Genomic DNA, 16594 nt, shown 5'->3' on the forward strand with positions numbered 1-16594 from the left:
TTTAATACTTCAATGTGGCATTCAGATAGTTTGCTAACATTTGAAATATGCAGCTAAGTGAGAAATCAAAGTCTGGCCCATTTTATTTTGAAATAGTCACATAAAATATAAGGGAATAATTCTGAACATTTTCTGCAAAGTCATCTTTTCCCACAGAGCACTGTTATTCTTAAATATAAGTGACTTTCAAATAATGCAATCCAGAGAGCTGGTGAGCCTACATTTGACTTTTATTGTCTTATACTGTCATGAAAGACCCAGGTCACTGGAGAATTGGAGCGCAATGACCATAGCAAATCCCTGTGATAAGTTCTTAGCCAAACAAGTGAAAAGCATAATGTGAGACAATTTCAGTATCTCCTTGTATGAACCCACTGCAATGTCACTCTCAGAAGTGTTGAAAATAGCTAAAGAACCAAAGATCTGGTCAACACATGGCTGGCTGAGTTGGTAGGGCATGCAACTCTGATCACAGGGTCTCAAGTTCAAGCCCCATGTTGGGTATAGAGATTATTTTTTTTAAATAAATAAGTAAAGCTCATCTAATAAAACTTATTTTAAAAAAGGTCATCTTTCTAGTTTTTAAAGGTTGGTATATCTGTTTTGTGAAAATGTGTGGTGTTAACATAAGTTAGAGGCATTCAAGTAACTTGTTTTCATTTCCCAAACTTTAGGCTTCGGTGATACTTAATTTTTCAGAATGATAATTAACTGATAATATTTCACAAAGAGATTTTGTTTCTCTCTTTTTTTAAATAATACAGCCATGACTTTCATTTCACAGGAACAGCATAAATAACACTCTTATTAGTTAATCTCTGATCTGAATTTTAAATGATAGGGTTTAACAAGGCTTATGGAGATGTTCATTATTTTTGTTGGAAGACTGTCAGGCTATTTCTTGATGCAAAATATAACATCGGGTCAAAATATAACAGCAGTGCTCTTCTTTACTTTTCTATTTTTAAGCTTATGTTTTGAGATCAAGTGTAAGCAACACCAAAGGGTGACTTTCATTAAAGGCATTTTGTCTCAAAACTATAAATTCTAAACACGGGATATTAAATCTAAGACAATCTTCTTCCAAACTGGTTTCCCATGACTTTGAGTTATCTATTCAATGAAGCTTTATTTATAATATTTTAATGACCCTGGCTCTGCCATCATTACAAAAAAAAAATTTTTAAGCAAAATGGTAAAATATTTTTCTGTACAGGTTGTATAATCTGAAAGTCATGAGGCTCTTAACTCTATTGGGTTTGTCCCTAGAACCTTGCATATACAAGGTTCTGTGGAAGGAACTGTAGACATCAGAGTTAAAGCAGAAATAACCTGCTCTGGGGTGTTCCCTGTCCCCCAAACCAGGCTCAGGCCTGAAGAAGACAGGCATCCCAAATCCAGCATTTATTTTAAGTACCAACCAACTCCAATACAATGCAAGATAACAAAAGAAAGTAGAAGGCACCTTTCTACCCCAAAGGAGCACGCTTGCCTAAGACTTAGGCCGTATAAACTAGAGAATAATACTAGACCACACACATCTTAGAAACCACAGACTATAAACATTTTGAGAAGAAAGTTATTACCTTAAGTAATTAACGATTTGTGTATGTTGGGGACTGCTGTAATTTGAAGGAGGAATGGGATTTGGGACGTCAGAGATCATGCTAAGCGGTAGAACAGAAATAGCTGAGATGACTAGTTACTTAGAAATTGTGCCGGGGGCGCAGGGGGGACCACCTGGGTGGCTCAGTCGGTTGAACATCAGACTCTTGGTTTCAGCCCAGGTCATGCTGTCCAGATCATGAGATGGAGCCCTGCGTCAAGGTTCAGACTTACCATGGAGTCATCTAAAGTTTCGCCCTCTCCCTCTTCCCCTACCCCCACTCTCACCTTCTCTCTCTCTCTCTGTCTCTCAAATAAATAAATAAAATCTTTTTTAAAAAAAATGCCTGGAAAACAGTCTAAGTGGAAGAGAAGACTCACTTGGGCTTTCACCAAATATTTATTTAGCACCAACAATGTGGAGAGGACTTCGGAGAAACGAATGTAATGCAAGTAAGTGTCCCCTCTAGGAGCTTCAGTTCTGGTAGAAGAGTAAGTGTAAGACACAGGGTATCTCAAGAGGCATGAGAGTGAACAGTAGTTCCCCTTGATCCGTGGTTTCATGTTCTGTGGTTGCAGTTGCCCGCAGTCAGCCTCAGGGGGAGATGCGCCCTCCCCGCGCAGCCTCGGTGGGTCGGTAGTAGCCTAACCCTACGCCACCCCCCCACGCCATCTCATCACACATCATCACGGGCAGGGTGAGTATGGTACAGTAAGTTATTTGAAGAGAGAGAAACCACATTCAAGTAGCTTCTATTATAGTACATTATAATTGTTCTATTAATAGTTACTGTTGGGGCGCCTGGGTGGCTCAGTCAGGTAAGCATCTGCCTTCGGCTCAGGTCGTGATCTCAGGGGTCCTGGGATCAAGCCCCGCATGGGGCTCCCTGCTCATTGGGGAGTCTGCTTCTCCCTCTCCCTCTGCTGCTGCTCCCCCTGCTTGTGCTCTCTGTCTCTCTCTCAAATAAATAAAATCTTTAAAAAAAAAAGACTGTTGATCTTTTACTGTGCCTCATTTATACATTTAACTTTATCATAGGTATCCATGTATTGGCAAAAACAGCAAATAGAGGGTTCAGTACTATCTGTGGTTCCACACATCCACTGTTGTGGGAGGAGGGTCTTGGAACATATCCCCACAGAGAAGGGGGCTACTGTACAACCAAGAGCATCAGTGCAAATAAGGGGGAGCTCCTGGTTAAATTGATCAAGGAACGCCTTATGGAGCACATGATATTTAAGCTTGGCCTTGAAGGGACTTCACTAAGCAGAAGCAAAAGAAGGGAAGGACATTAGAGACAGAGGATGTGGAGGGCAACCAATATTTACCCCTGCTATGTGTAGTCTGTAATCTCATTTAAACCTAGGCAGATGTTATTCTCCCATTTTACGGACAAGGAGGCTGCATCTCTCATTGTTTGGAATCTTCGACATGCTGGTGCAGGAGCTGGTATTTGAATCCAGGATTGCATGACAACAGCGTTGCACAGAGGCAAAGGTGCAGAAAGCACGAAGAAGGATCAAGACAAAGGGAACAATGTTTGTAGTGGTTTAGCGAGCACCTGCCAAAGCCATGGTGACACTGTGGAGACCAAGGGACGGAATTGAAGATGATTAAAAGTAGGTGGGCTCCTCACATGAAGGGGGCACTCACTGGGTCAGAGTCATTCATGGGGGGAAAGGAGTGTCATTTCTTTACTGGGGAATAATTTAGGGAAGGAGCTGGCAATCATAGGTCAGAGAAGTGAGGAGGAAAAGGAAGGAATGCAGGGAGCATGGAAAGCAGACACACTTGATCCATTACCAAGCTGGCCACGGTATTTCTTCCTAATTGGTGGACTCAATAAAATTACAGGAGACATTTATTGATCGTGCAAATCGATGAGGATCAGTGTCCAAGAAGATTGGACCAACCGGAGAAATTGGCTGGATATAAGACAAAATTTAACAGGAAAAATTAAACTATTTAAAAATGTAGCAGTTTGATTTATACGAAGCTCCGTATGTGCCATTCTTAACCACCACCCCACCCCACCCCCGCCCAAAAAAAGCATTGTCTTGGGGATATTAGAAATACATTAGCTAGACCCACATACAAAAATAGCCACGCTGGGGCGCCTGGGTGGCACAGTCGTTGGGCGTCTGCCTTCAGCTCAGGGCGTGATCCCGGCGTTCTCGGATCGAGTCCCACATCAGGCTCCTCCGCTGGGAGCCTGCTTCTTCCTCTCCCACTCCCCCTGCTTGTGTTCCCTCTCTCTCTGGCTGTCTATCTGTGTCAAATATATAAATTAAAAAAAAAAAATTTTTTTTTAAATAGCCACGCTCTGTTTCCTCATGGACAGAGCATCACAGGAGTATTCTTCGTAACTGTGACTTCTGGACCCCAAGCTTGAGCAATATAGAAACAAATGAGCACATTTTGCGCCCATCAAGCGCTGGAGGCCAAGCCTTGAGAAGGTTGGTGAGAGGGCCGGAGGCAGGACTACCTGGACGTTCATCGTGACAGCGAAGAAAGCACTCCAGGAGAGTCACAGCGGCAGAAGTAATACCGAGTGATCATAATGAAGAATAATAATAAAGAAAGAATAACAATAAAGTTGTCTTTCCAGTAGGGGAGAGAGAGTTTGGGGATTATGAAAAAAAGAGCCAGCCATTGTGATGGAAATGCCAGGTCGCCATTAACTTTTGTGTAAAACCAGGATTAGCCTCACAGCAAGCAGCCAGTGGGAATTCATGGCTCTCAAACTAAAACGCTCATTTGCATAATAACCAGACATAGAGGAATATATCTTCAAGGAAGACTGCAATATTAAAAATTCTAGGATTCCACCAATCCTTCAAGGTCTATACGGACTCACCTGGGGAGGGCCTGCAGAACTGCACTCCCCTCTGCTTTATTCTGATGCAAGTTCTAGAAGAAACCGCTTCCAGCGCTTCGGTGCTGGGGACAGCATCTGCTCTGGGAACCTACAGACAAAGCAGAGAAAAGCCCCAGAAACTAGCATCAGTGACCCCAGCCACATTCTAACAGCAGGGAGAAGGACCAGGCAGGTGTTTCTCTCAAAGTCATGGATCAGGTTTTGCTTATTTTGCAGTCTGGGCCCTTTTTAAAATAAAAAGTCTCCGTGACATAGAACGAAAGTGTTCTCATCACTATGCTTTTGTTCTCTGAGAAGTTAGGGCTGTTTCGTTCCAGTACTGCCTCAGGTTCCATTGGAAATGAAGGCTGTATTCCAGCACACGGAAGAACTATGCTTTTGAGGCTCTAGGTTCTGGGAGGCGAGGGGCTGCACGTTGGGGGGGTAATGATGGAAGAATGGTAAGCTTTCCATTTGATTTCCCCACCACCCAGGCCATGTGCCGTTCTGAAAAGATGTAGCTGGCTCAGGTTATTAGGATGAAACTCCAAATTAAGAGTGAACATTTCCCAGCTTCAAAGAGTGTGATAATTTCATTTTCAGAATTAGGAAAATTCTCTTACTTAAACTAATGAGGTATCTATACAGATAAAAGTGTTGAGATCATCCATGGATTCAAAAGAGTATTTCATGAACAAGTCACCTAATATATAATGCAGTATTTCTAATGTTGATAATTACAACAAATATTATATGATGTTATTGCCATTTTATGGTTGAGAATATTGCCTAAGGGTTACAAAGTAGTGAGGCTAGGATCGAAAACTAGGTCTTTTTTCTTTTTTTCCCCACTGCACCGTGCTGCTTTTCAGTAATGATTTACAGTAATTGGATTGTATTGTGTTCATTTCTAGGTGAACGTCTACTTAGTATTCATAAAACATCCCATTTAAATTTCCGACTGAAATGAGTACACCCAGTCCCATGCATATTTGTATAGACATCAGATTTTATAACCTTTCTATATGCCCTTTCTCATAATTGATATAATAGGAGCCATAAAATATTTAGTGAGGAAATATTTAATTTGAATAGCAGGAGATAAAATAGCAATGTAAAGTGCCGTCCTAATCAAGCGTAAAACATGTAAATTTCCAAGGTATATTAGGTTTCAATCATTAGTCATTATTCAGAAAACATGTCTTTGTTACACATCTTATGGTGGTAAAAGTCAAATGAAAGGGGAAAGTTGAACGTGGAATTGCATTGTTTTGGGTATAGACATGGTTTGAGCACAGCATAACATTATATTATAAAGTCTCTGAACCTGATCCTTTCAGAAATATTTTCGAAAAGAAATAGAGCAATTTTCTGTTACTTTTGATAAAGAAGAAAATTATTTAAACATATTTCTCCTGCAAGAGGGAGCATCAAATTGTACTTTTTAAAAAATGTCTTAAATTATACTATTTAAATATAATGCAAAGAAAGCAAAGATCGGGATTTAGAAGGAAATGAAGACATTAATAAATCCTTTTTACAGAACCAGTAAGAGAGGAAAAAAAAAATTGATCTCCTTAGCAAATGATTCTGTATCTCGGAATAAAAACAGAGCTAACTATAGAATTAACTCTTCCTTATTTTCTTCCACATCTTACCTATGGTGTCTGGATTATAGTAGTGAATAGATACCTTTCATAATGTCCACGTACGTGCGGGTTTTATAAAGTTATAAAAACCAGTAGGCATTTGTTATGTAGTTGGTTTTGCCTGAGACAAGACATCTTTCATTCATTCGTTTTCAGTTACTTGAAAGACAGTATGTTTAGTTATTTACCTATGAATGTTGCCAAATGGGATCTCAGGAAACCATGTTAGGTGAAAGACAACAGGACTTTACATTCCTGGAGGTCAATCATGGAAAGAAAAGCCAGCTTTGAGATCAGTCAATTAGCCAGGCATGCTTAGTTTTCTTTGCTAATAGCAAGGCTTAGTTTTGCCCAGTAGGGTCAAATGTTAAGACTCGTTTTGATTCAGCAATCGTATCCTTGGATACGTTTGAATTTAGTTATTTTGGAACTTCTCTATACATTCATTATACATTGAGACCTTTTCTGTTACTTCCACACTCATAGTCACTAGAAGTAGGTTCTCTAGAAGTAGCTTAAGATTTCAGGCAGAGTCTGCCCATTTATAAATAACCATGTACCACCATCATCATAATTATCGAAAGATCCAGTCTTCACTGAAAGTATATTAACTATGCTGATAAAATAACTTGCACCATCTCAGTCTACAAGGGGCTGCCACCTTTTGAACTCATAATGTTGATTATAAGAAACTGAATTCCAGAAAGTAATCTCTGAGGAGAAAAATAATTTTTACAACTCATCGTTTTAGAAATGAATTTCAGATCGCAATCATTAATGACTTCCTTTTGTGAGTGACCATGAAGTGAAATGCTTAATAAAAGATATTTCCCTTTGTCTCAGCCTCTGTTGGAAATAGTTGTAAAATGTTTAGTACATGGTACATCAATCCTCTTTGATGCTTAAGCAACCCTGAATGCCTTCAGGTCAATGCTCTGAAGGTTCTTTAAATAGGAGATAAAGATCAGAACTGACACAGGGACCCCAGGGGCCTACCCTGGAAAATGTTTTGTTTGTTTTGTTTTGTAACTAAACAAATTCCTGTGAACTCTTTGTTGTCATTTTTCTAAATCCTTCCAAAAAAGAGGGATTTGGAAGACAAAACAGATGCAGGCGTCAAAACATTTAAAGCTTCTCCTTTAGGTAGAGTCTTATATTCTTTCAAATTTCAGCTGAAATAGATAAAATATTTCATGACAGACTTTCATGATCGTCTCTTAGACACACTGAAAGCTTTCATGGCCACTATCTTCACTGTTGCCACTGAAGTCACTGCCTTTCCAGCAGGTAGGGGACCGGCTGAATGTATTTGTAAATAACTTGTAATATAATGAAACTGATTGGTAAAACCTGCACGCTTCATTAAACTGTTGTCCAAGAGTTAGGGGCCACTTAGATCGGTCGGCTGGAGAATGGCTGAACCTTAGTTTAATCTCGGGGTACTTCAGTGGCCAGTGATTACATCCCTAACTGCTTGGGAATCGTCTCACAAATTTATGACCAAATGGTATGAACGAGAAAGAGGATGTGCAAAAAATATCTCAAGGTTCATAAGCTACCCATTGCAACAAACTATTAGCATAGATAGTATATGTTCTATAGTTTATCTATCAAATCAAAACAAGCTTCAGTGTTAGCTCTTACTTTTAAGTATTACACGTGGAAACAAGTAACATAATGCATATGGAAACAAGTAATCTGAAGAACAGATTGCTTAGGGGAGCCTGGGTGGCTCAGTTGGTTAAGCATTCTACTCTTGATTTTGGTTCAGGTCATGATCTCAGGGTCATGAAATCGAGCCCTGTGTTGGGCTCCATGCTCAATACCAAGTCTGCTTGAGATTCTCTCTCTCTTCCTCTCCCTCTGCCCCTCCCCCCACTCATTCTCTCTCTCTCTCAATAAATAAATACAAGCTTACCAAAAAAAAAAAAAAAAAAAAGAAAGAAAAGAAAAGAACAGATTGGTTAAATTCAGTTCCCAAGTCGACAATTTACCAGCTATCAAATTATTTATTTTCTGTTCCTCAATTTTCTCATCTATCATTAGGGCTATCACCCCATGCTTATTGCAGCATTGTTCACAACAGCAAAGATACAGGAACAACCTGAGTGTCCATGAAAGGAAGAATGAATAAAGAAAATGTGATATTTATATGTAATAATTATTATTATATACAAATATAGATATATATAATGGAGTACAGTTCAGCCATGAGAAAGGAAATCCTGCCATTTATGACAACATGGATGGACCTTGAGGACACTATGCTAAGTGCATTTAAGTCAAAGAAAGACAAATACTGTATGATCTCACTTATATGTGGAATCTGAGAATGCAGAACTTGAAAAAACAGAGAGTAGAATGGTGTTTACTGGGGGCTGGGGTTGGGGGATTGGGTAGATGTTTTTAAGGGCAACTTGCAACTAGCAGGTGAGTAAGTCCTGGAGACCTAATGCACAGCACAGTGATGATAGTCAACAACACTGTGTTATAAAGTTCAAAGTTGCTAAGGGACTGGATCTTAATTGTTCTTACCACAAAAAAATGCTAATTTTGTGATGTGATAGCAGTGTTAGCTAATGCTTCGATGGCATCATCTTGCAATCTATAAATGTATCAAATCAACACATGGTACACCTTAAACTTACACAATGTTATATGTCTATTATATCTCAAAATAGAATTGCTTATAATACTTTACACTTATTTATTATATTAAAAATATAGTAAGTATGCACCTGAAAGGGCTATTGGAAGATTAAAGCAGACAGTATGTAAAGAAATTAACAATTTCTGGTGCATAGAAATATCAGAATAAATGTTAGCACTGATTATTAGAGTTTCCAAGTGATTTTGAATGCTTTGCAATAAGACAGATATCAACAGTCATCCAGCAAATTCTCATGAAGCACCTACTATGTGCAAAACAATGTCAGATCTTTACCTATGCCATGCCAAAACCCACTTGCACCCTTTTTTAAATGCTGTGCTATGTTTAAAAATGTTTTCTAACATTTTTGCTTTGTAGGAAAACCAGACAAGGCAGAAGTAAAATGAATAAACCGAACAGGTTATTTCTGTTTTCATGAACTCTTCTGTCTAGACGTCCGAAAAAGTGAAGTTATTCCTATCCATTCTCAAGAAGATAGGCTGTCGGCTGGCAAAAAAAAAAAAAAAAAGGGTGTGTGTGTGTGTGATACTTGCAGATGATGAGCGCCCTGCTAAGGGAAAGGGACTCATTTTCCAGGTTGTTCTATGCTTGCCTTTCTTCTTGGAATCTAGCAGGAAGTGGAGTCAGAGACTTTTCTTCAAGGAAGATCCCAGCCTGGACGACTGTAGAGCCCAGGCCTGCCCAGAGACCAGTGTTTGAGAACAATTAAACCCCCAGGAGCTGGGAGGAGCCCAAACCCAAGGATTAGGCTGGTGCCTCTCCGCATCTCTGTTTGTGCCGAAATTGGGGCTACTTTCAGTGCCTGGCAACTTCAAGGTTATGCCCAATTGGGACAGGAGGATATCCAAATTAGATTGTTAAGAAGTGATTGGAAAAATTGATTTGTCAGAGAACTATATCATTTGACTCTAGGTCACTTTATTATTTTAAGTCTTGGGTGTGTTTTTAAGAATCATTGAATTTTAGATCTAAAAAGTGAATTTAATCTAACTCATCCAATATCCCCAGAGGAAAATGATGCCCAAAGAGAGTAAATACTCTACATCTTATTTTTTTTAAGTAGGCTCCACACCCAGCATGGAGCCCAGCGTGGGGCTTGAACTCATGACCCTGAGCTCAAGACCTAAAGTGAGATCACGTCGGATGCTTAACCAACTGAACCACCCAAGCACTCCTCTCCCATCCCCACTGTTTTTTGTTTTAATACTTTACCTCTTTTAAGAAAGATACAAAGTGGCCACATTGTCACTGGCTACCAGTGCAGGCTCCCAGGAAGACAGTGCCTGAGATTAGTTCCTTCCTCCCCTGCTTACAAACTTTCTAAACTCAGGAAGGTCATTGACCCTCCCTGTACCTCAATTTCCTGATCTAAAAAATGGGGATGATAGTAATACAAAACTCAGAAATCATCAGGAAGATCAAATGACATCTCATTGGGGTATTTGGTCACACGCCTGCCTAAGCATTCAATCAAAGTTGCCTCATTATTATTTTTACAATTATACCTATCGGTATTATTTGGGGGAAACTAAAGTTAGAAAGAATTGAAAAGACAACGGCTGACAATCAAACATCCCTTCGTGCTCTGAAATTTTCACTCTTGACCTCTAATGAGCTGGCTAGATGATGATGAGGGCTTTTACATTTAGGGCTGTTATTGTTTTTCATTTGTTTGTCTCCCAAGTCAGTATTCAAAGTACCTGAGACGATTAGATTATAAAAGTATGCTTGGAATGTTAAATGTTTTTAAAGAATTTGATGATTTCATAAACAATGTTGGAAAGAATTTAATTTGTTGAACTTATGTTTTGGTGACTTAACTCGGAATGCTTAAGATGACATTTCAAACTATAATTATAAAAAGGGAAATTATAAATTTACGAGGAAAAATATGAGATACTATCTTCATGACATTGTGGCAGGGAGGGCTTTTAGGTAAGGAACTAAAAATCAGGAAGGGTCATAAATTCAAGTTCATCAAAATGCAACACATGGGTTCAACGTAAAAACATTGAAATGTTAAAAAAGACAGTTCAACTGGGGAAGGGATTTGGTTTATATATCTAACAGAGGATACTCACCCAAAACATATTTAAAATATTTTACAAGCCACTAAGAAAAAAAATCAAAAGACCCAATAGGAAAATATCCAAAAGGTAAGAATAAGAAATTCATAGAAAAAACACAAGTGGCCAAAAATTTATTACAAATGTTCACCTTCAACAGAAATGAGAAAAGAGAAAAATTAAAATGAGATATATATTTTTTTACCAGATAGGCAAATATTAGAAACCTAATCACATCAAGTGTTGGCAGGGCTATGGAGGGAGCAGTGTTTTTAGACACAGCTGGTAGAGGTCTGAGTTGATACAGCCACTGAGAACAATTTAGCAGTATTCATTAGAACCAAAAATGCAACCTATGTCCCTCCCCACGTCTCCATATCAACCCTCAGTATGCAGGCACACATAGAGGAATACTCGCCAAGGGAACTTGAGCAAAAACATTGTGTGACTTTTTTTTTCCTATATTGAGAAATTATATCCTTACATAGCGTGATGCCTGCCTCAACTAAAGATTATGCCTTGTCTGGAATACTCAGCATGATTAAAAAGGAAAGCACTAAATAGAGCGATAGATCTCCAAGACCTACCTTGAGATAAAAATAATCAGTTGCAGGAAAATTCATATAATAGGTACAATTTATACCCGAAACACAAAAAGATATAACCAAATGGAGTACAGATGTTTGGAGCCATATGTCTTTATGGAAAAAGATAGCAAAAGCCATGGAATGATGATACGTACAACTCATAGCATTGGACATCACTGAAGAAGAGTTGGGGATCATGGCAAAGGCATCTGGGGTGGGCATTCATTGGGTTTTATGGACCCAGCCAATATATAGACAGGGACAAAAATGTCAGCTCTATGACAGATAAAGGGCATCATGGAGCAGATGGCTTAGGACCACAACCAAATGGGCTTGCTGATGCCTTGTTCCCCTTCCCCCCACCATGTTTACCCCCTCCCCTCCAGTCCAAGCCCTGGGGACAGTCCTCAAGAAAGGGAGTTTAGTTCTACATAACCTCATAATGGTCAGAGCCGGAGGGGAGTGAAGAGACTGGTTCCTCAATCTCATAACCTTTTAACAGGATGGGCTCCACTTTACTTTAAAATGTAGACCAATGCTGCTCCACTGTTTAGGTAACAGGTTTCTCCTTCACATCCTCTGGAGGAGTGAGTTCGCAAGTGTGGGACAGCAAGGTCAAGACTGCTCTTGGTGCTGCTTTCAATGTACTGTTACTACCGCTCCACCCTGGTGATAAGTGTTTGCCCTGACAGTGTTGCTAACAAGCAATGTTTCAATGCTTTAGAAAGAGGAAATGTACTCTTGCGACACAAGTAAACAGAACCAAAATTCAAATAGAAATTTACAAAGGATGTTAGCCTTTTCTCAGAACAGTGGTCACTTATAAGTAATGTTTTAACACTTCCGAGGAAAATGTATTTACGACAAAGTCACGTAAGAGAATCAAATTAAGATAGAAAACAAAATAGAAAGCTCAAGAGTGATGACATGAATTTTCTTTAAAAGAACTGGAAATTATTAAGAAATGTCACAGGTAGAATTTCAACAAGTTTTATATCAACCCCAATATACATTCAAGGTATTGAACAGCATTTTTGAAATAATAAATAATCATTAAAATAAAAACTTACTGTGTGCAAGGTACTCTGTTATGTACTTTACGTGGGTTTTTTTTTCAGTAATTTTTTTTTTTTTAAGCACATGGGGTCAACACACCTCTTCAGTTAAGGAAACAAAGGCATAAAATAGATAAATATTTGCACAGGGTCCCAAAATTTGAGCCCATCTCAATGCATATTTATCTCCCTTGCTTTTTACCAATATTGTCTCCCAGCTTCTAGGCCATCATTGGATAAGCTGAGCATATGTGTTTTAAAATTAAAATAAATTCTGTTATTTTTTTGGCATATGCACTTGCAATGATTCACCAACCAGAATCTTCATCTACTGAGAGGAAGGAGTCCTTTATTCTTGTAAACTATAATGATAAGCGTTCAATATTTTTAGGGGGAAAATATATCTGTTTATGCTAGGTATTTAATAATCACCTAGAGATTTGCTCTAATTGTCAGCTTCTCCAGAATTACTATGGTTTTCTAAATTTCTTAACAAGTAATTATAAATAGATGTTTTGGTATGAAAAAAATGAGAACGATATTGCATTTCGTAAATACCATATAATTTCCATTTTCTGATATGAAAGCATGCTAGACCACACTCTGGGCTTAAGTCTCTGCTTACTGGAAGTATCCACACATTCTTTTCCTTCTCAATTATTCAGATCTTCCTCTGCAATGTCAGAAATTTACCCAAGAGATTAATAATCTAATACATGAAGATATCTTTGTTTTCACTTGCTGCAAAGGTTTCTTTTTTTTTTTCTTTTTGTAAATGGCAGTTAATGCTGAGTAAGCTTGGAAGACTGTATCACATATGATGCAAACAACATGTGACTTCATCTGGCTACACATAAGTATAAAGCAATGATGGCAGTTGGGTGAGATTCATGGGCCCACAAAGACATGTCAAGGTAAGAACTCATACTCCGAATGTAGACTACTTTCTAATTCTCATCATACATGTGTTTAGCTTGGCTTGCGAGCTTTCTCCAATCTGTTATTGCAGAAAAGAACTGAGGTAATCCAAAAGAAAGTATTTGGGGACTTCCAGTAGATTCTTGAGCCAACAGAAATACACCCAGATGCCAAACACTCCCTCGCTAAAGTCAATATGTGAACATATGAGTATTATTTTGGATGCCGTTGTGCTAACGCGAGTGTGTGAAGGTAAGAGCTTCTCTTTGTCAAAGTGAAGATTTGGTTCTTCCCATGCCCTAAAACACAGAAGCTAACATCTCAATGACTCACCTTAAAATCCTTTCCTTCTCTTTTGATAACGATAATGTATTTTGCAGTACAGCCAAGAGAAGCTACTTTTTTTATCTGCCAAAAGACTGAGATTATGATCGAGATCAAAAGCCAAGATATAGAAATGATGGAATACATCACATCTCTTCTTCCAAAACTTGATTCCCCGGATAATAATCCCCAGGTTATTATTCCCAGAATAATAATCCAGTTACGCTGCAGTTTATTCACAATTCCTAAGATTTGGGAATTAGCCATACATGGGGCCGAAAACTCAAGCACTTCCTGTATTAACAATAGGAAGCAAGGGGGCGCCTGGGTGGCTCAGTTGTTAAGTGTCTGCCTTCGGCTCAGGGCGTGATCCCGGTGTTCTGGGATCGAGCCCTGCATCAAGCCCCCCATTGAACCCCGCATCGGGCTCCCTGCTCCGCTGGGAGCCTGCTTCTTCCTCTCCCACTCCCCCTGCTTGTGTTCCCTCTCTCACCGGCTGTCTCTCTCTGTCAAATAAATAAATAAAATCTTAGGAAAAAAAAAAAAGGAAACAAAATTAATCATGCAAAAGGGAAGAACAACTTATTTTTATTTTTATTTTTTTTACAGAGAGCGAGCTTGGAGGGGGAGCAGAAAGGGAGAGAGAATCTTAAGCAGACTCCACACTCAGCGAGAATCCGACACAGGACTCAATCTCACAACCCTGAGATCACGACCTGAGCCAACACAAAGAGTCTGTTCCCTAACCAACTGAGCCACCCAGGCAGCCCCAGGGAAAAACAATTTAAAATGCAGATTAAAGCTGATATTTAGAAATCTCTCTTAGGAACTGGACACATAGAAAAGTCGAAGAGAAAATAATTCACACATAATATCAGTACTATTTTTCCCCCTTTGTTCTTTGAAACTTCCCTTTCATTTAAATTTAAAAAAAAGTAGGTAAAGAATCACATTCTAAAATTGCTTCCTCATGTCATGCCTCAGGGATGTGAAGTAAAAGAAAGGATAATCAGTGTACCCATCATCAGGCTAGCAGATCATTGGCAACTCTGAGATCTATTGTTCTCTTTCCAACTAAGTAGCAAAAGTTCTGATCACGCATGAATTAATATGAAACAAGGTATTTTCATGGAGGTGTCAAATGAGGTTTTCCCTTTCATTCAGGGCTGAAGGATATGCCTGTTTCTTCAGAGAGGAAAGATGGCGCACTGGACTGAGTCCTGAGCCAGGGGCTGTAGAACATGGATTCTCCCCCCAACTCCCTCATTTACGTTCTTTGTGAGTCAGTCTCTTCTAACTTCATTGTCTTCCTTCTTAGAGAGAAATGCCTGCCGTGCCCTCCTCAGAAGAGCTTTGTGAGGAAGATTCAAAGAAGACCTATAGTAGAATCATCTAGTAACACAAACCATGCTGTCCAAGAAGATGTCATAACTAATATCACAAACTCTTTGTAATTACTAACGAGCGTGACACTGTGTGAGTGCTTCCTGTGGGGATGTGGTGTCCTCTCAGATGGTGGCCCTCCCGAGTGACTCAGAAAAGGGGTGCACCTCTTAGCCCAGGAGACCTGATATTTTAAAGGGGAGACACAAGAAACATACCAGAGACCAAACTGCCATATAATATTGTCTCTGGGGGAGACGTCCCCGGACATTTAAAAAGGGAAAAATTTATGTATTCAAAAGAAAATGGGCTTTCAACTAGAACAAGTAGAACTCGCCAAGAGAAATGATTTTCTTAAAAATTCCCGGCAAGTTTTAAGCCGAAGGAAAACAAAAGAAACCTTAGGAGCATACCAAGTCTAGTATCATTTTGAAAAGCAGAAAAACTCAAGAACGAATGAATTCATAAATAGTGGTAAAGCAAAGCTGTTGTTTGTACTGATCTAAATGCCCTCTGCGGGACCAATCAGACACATGAAGTGCTCAGAAAGCGAATTGAGGAAAAGAGAGAAGGAGAAAAAGTGAGAGAAGGAAAGGCATATTTAAAGGGCATGGCTCTTCTGTGGGGCAAACGCTGGCTTTGGCACCCTCTTGTGTTTATTAAATATTCTGTGGAAACGTCTGGGTTGCAAGCTGCATGCTGGGAGTTCTTGGACAGGTGTTCTGCGGTGATCTTTCCAATAAAAGCCCTTAGTTTTAGATGAAAAAGATAATTGAGAGAACTAAGTGTTAATCACTTAATTTAATCTTGTCCTGCTTGGACTCAAATTCAGATTTCCTGATTCCTAATCTTTTTGCTGCTGCGTTGCGTCGTTTTTTTGCATTTACAAGATAGGATCATTCAATTAATGGACAGTGATTTCAGCTCATTTTTGGACCCTGTCTAGCTACCACCACTCAAAATTATATTACAGCACACATTTCCTATATACGGATATGGATCCAAAATAACTATATTTTAATAATTTTGTTATATCCCTTAGATTAGTGACACAAAACAAAGGGTAGAGTGCTTGTATTTTTCCATATGAATGAAAAAAGTTTGAAATATAAATCACTAATGAAAATAAATGGTGGAGAATTTCAGATTATTAACTCAAATTACTTTAAGAAACTACAGTCACAGGGATTCTAGACTAAATCATGTTACTAATATGAACACATTGATAGATAAAATACACAGATACATAGATACCTAATCTTTGGGGGTAGGGTAAGTCAGAATGTAAACGGGGACGATTAGAATTCTGTCAGGTCATTTGTTCTTGGAGACAATGACAGATGACATGGGATTGCCTTTCTTTTTTGGCTTCAAGAGACTAGAGGCAAAGTATTTCAGCAAAGATCCTAATTTGGGATCTCTCAAAACCTTTGTATTGAGAATTCAATATATTTGTCTCCACTTTGTGGGCTGACCTG

This window comes from Ursus maritimus, unplaced genomic scaffold (genome assembly GCF_017311325.1).
Source record: "Ursus maritimus isolate PB19 unplaced genomic scaffold, ASM1731132v1 scaffold_30, whole genome shotgun sequence".
Lineage (NCBI taxonomy): Eukaryota > Metazoa > Chordata > Mammalia > Carnivora > Ursidae > Ursus > Ursus maritimus.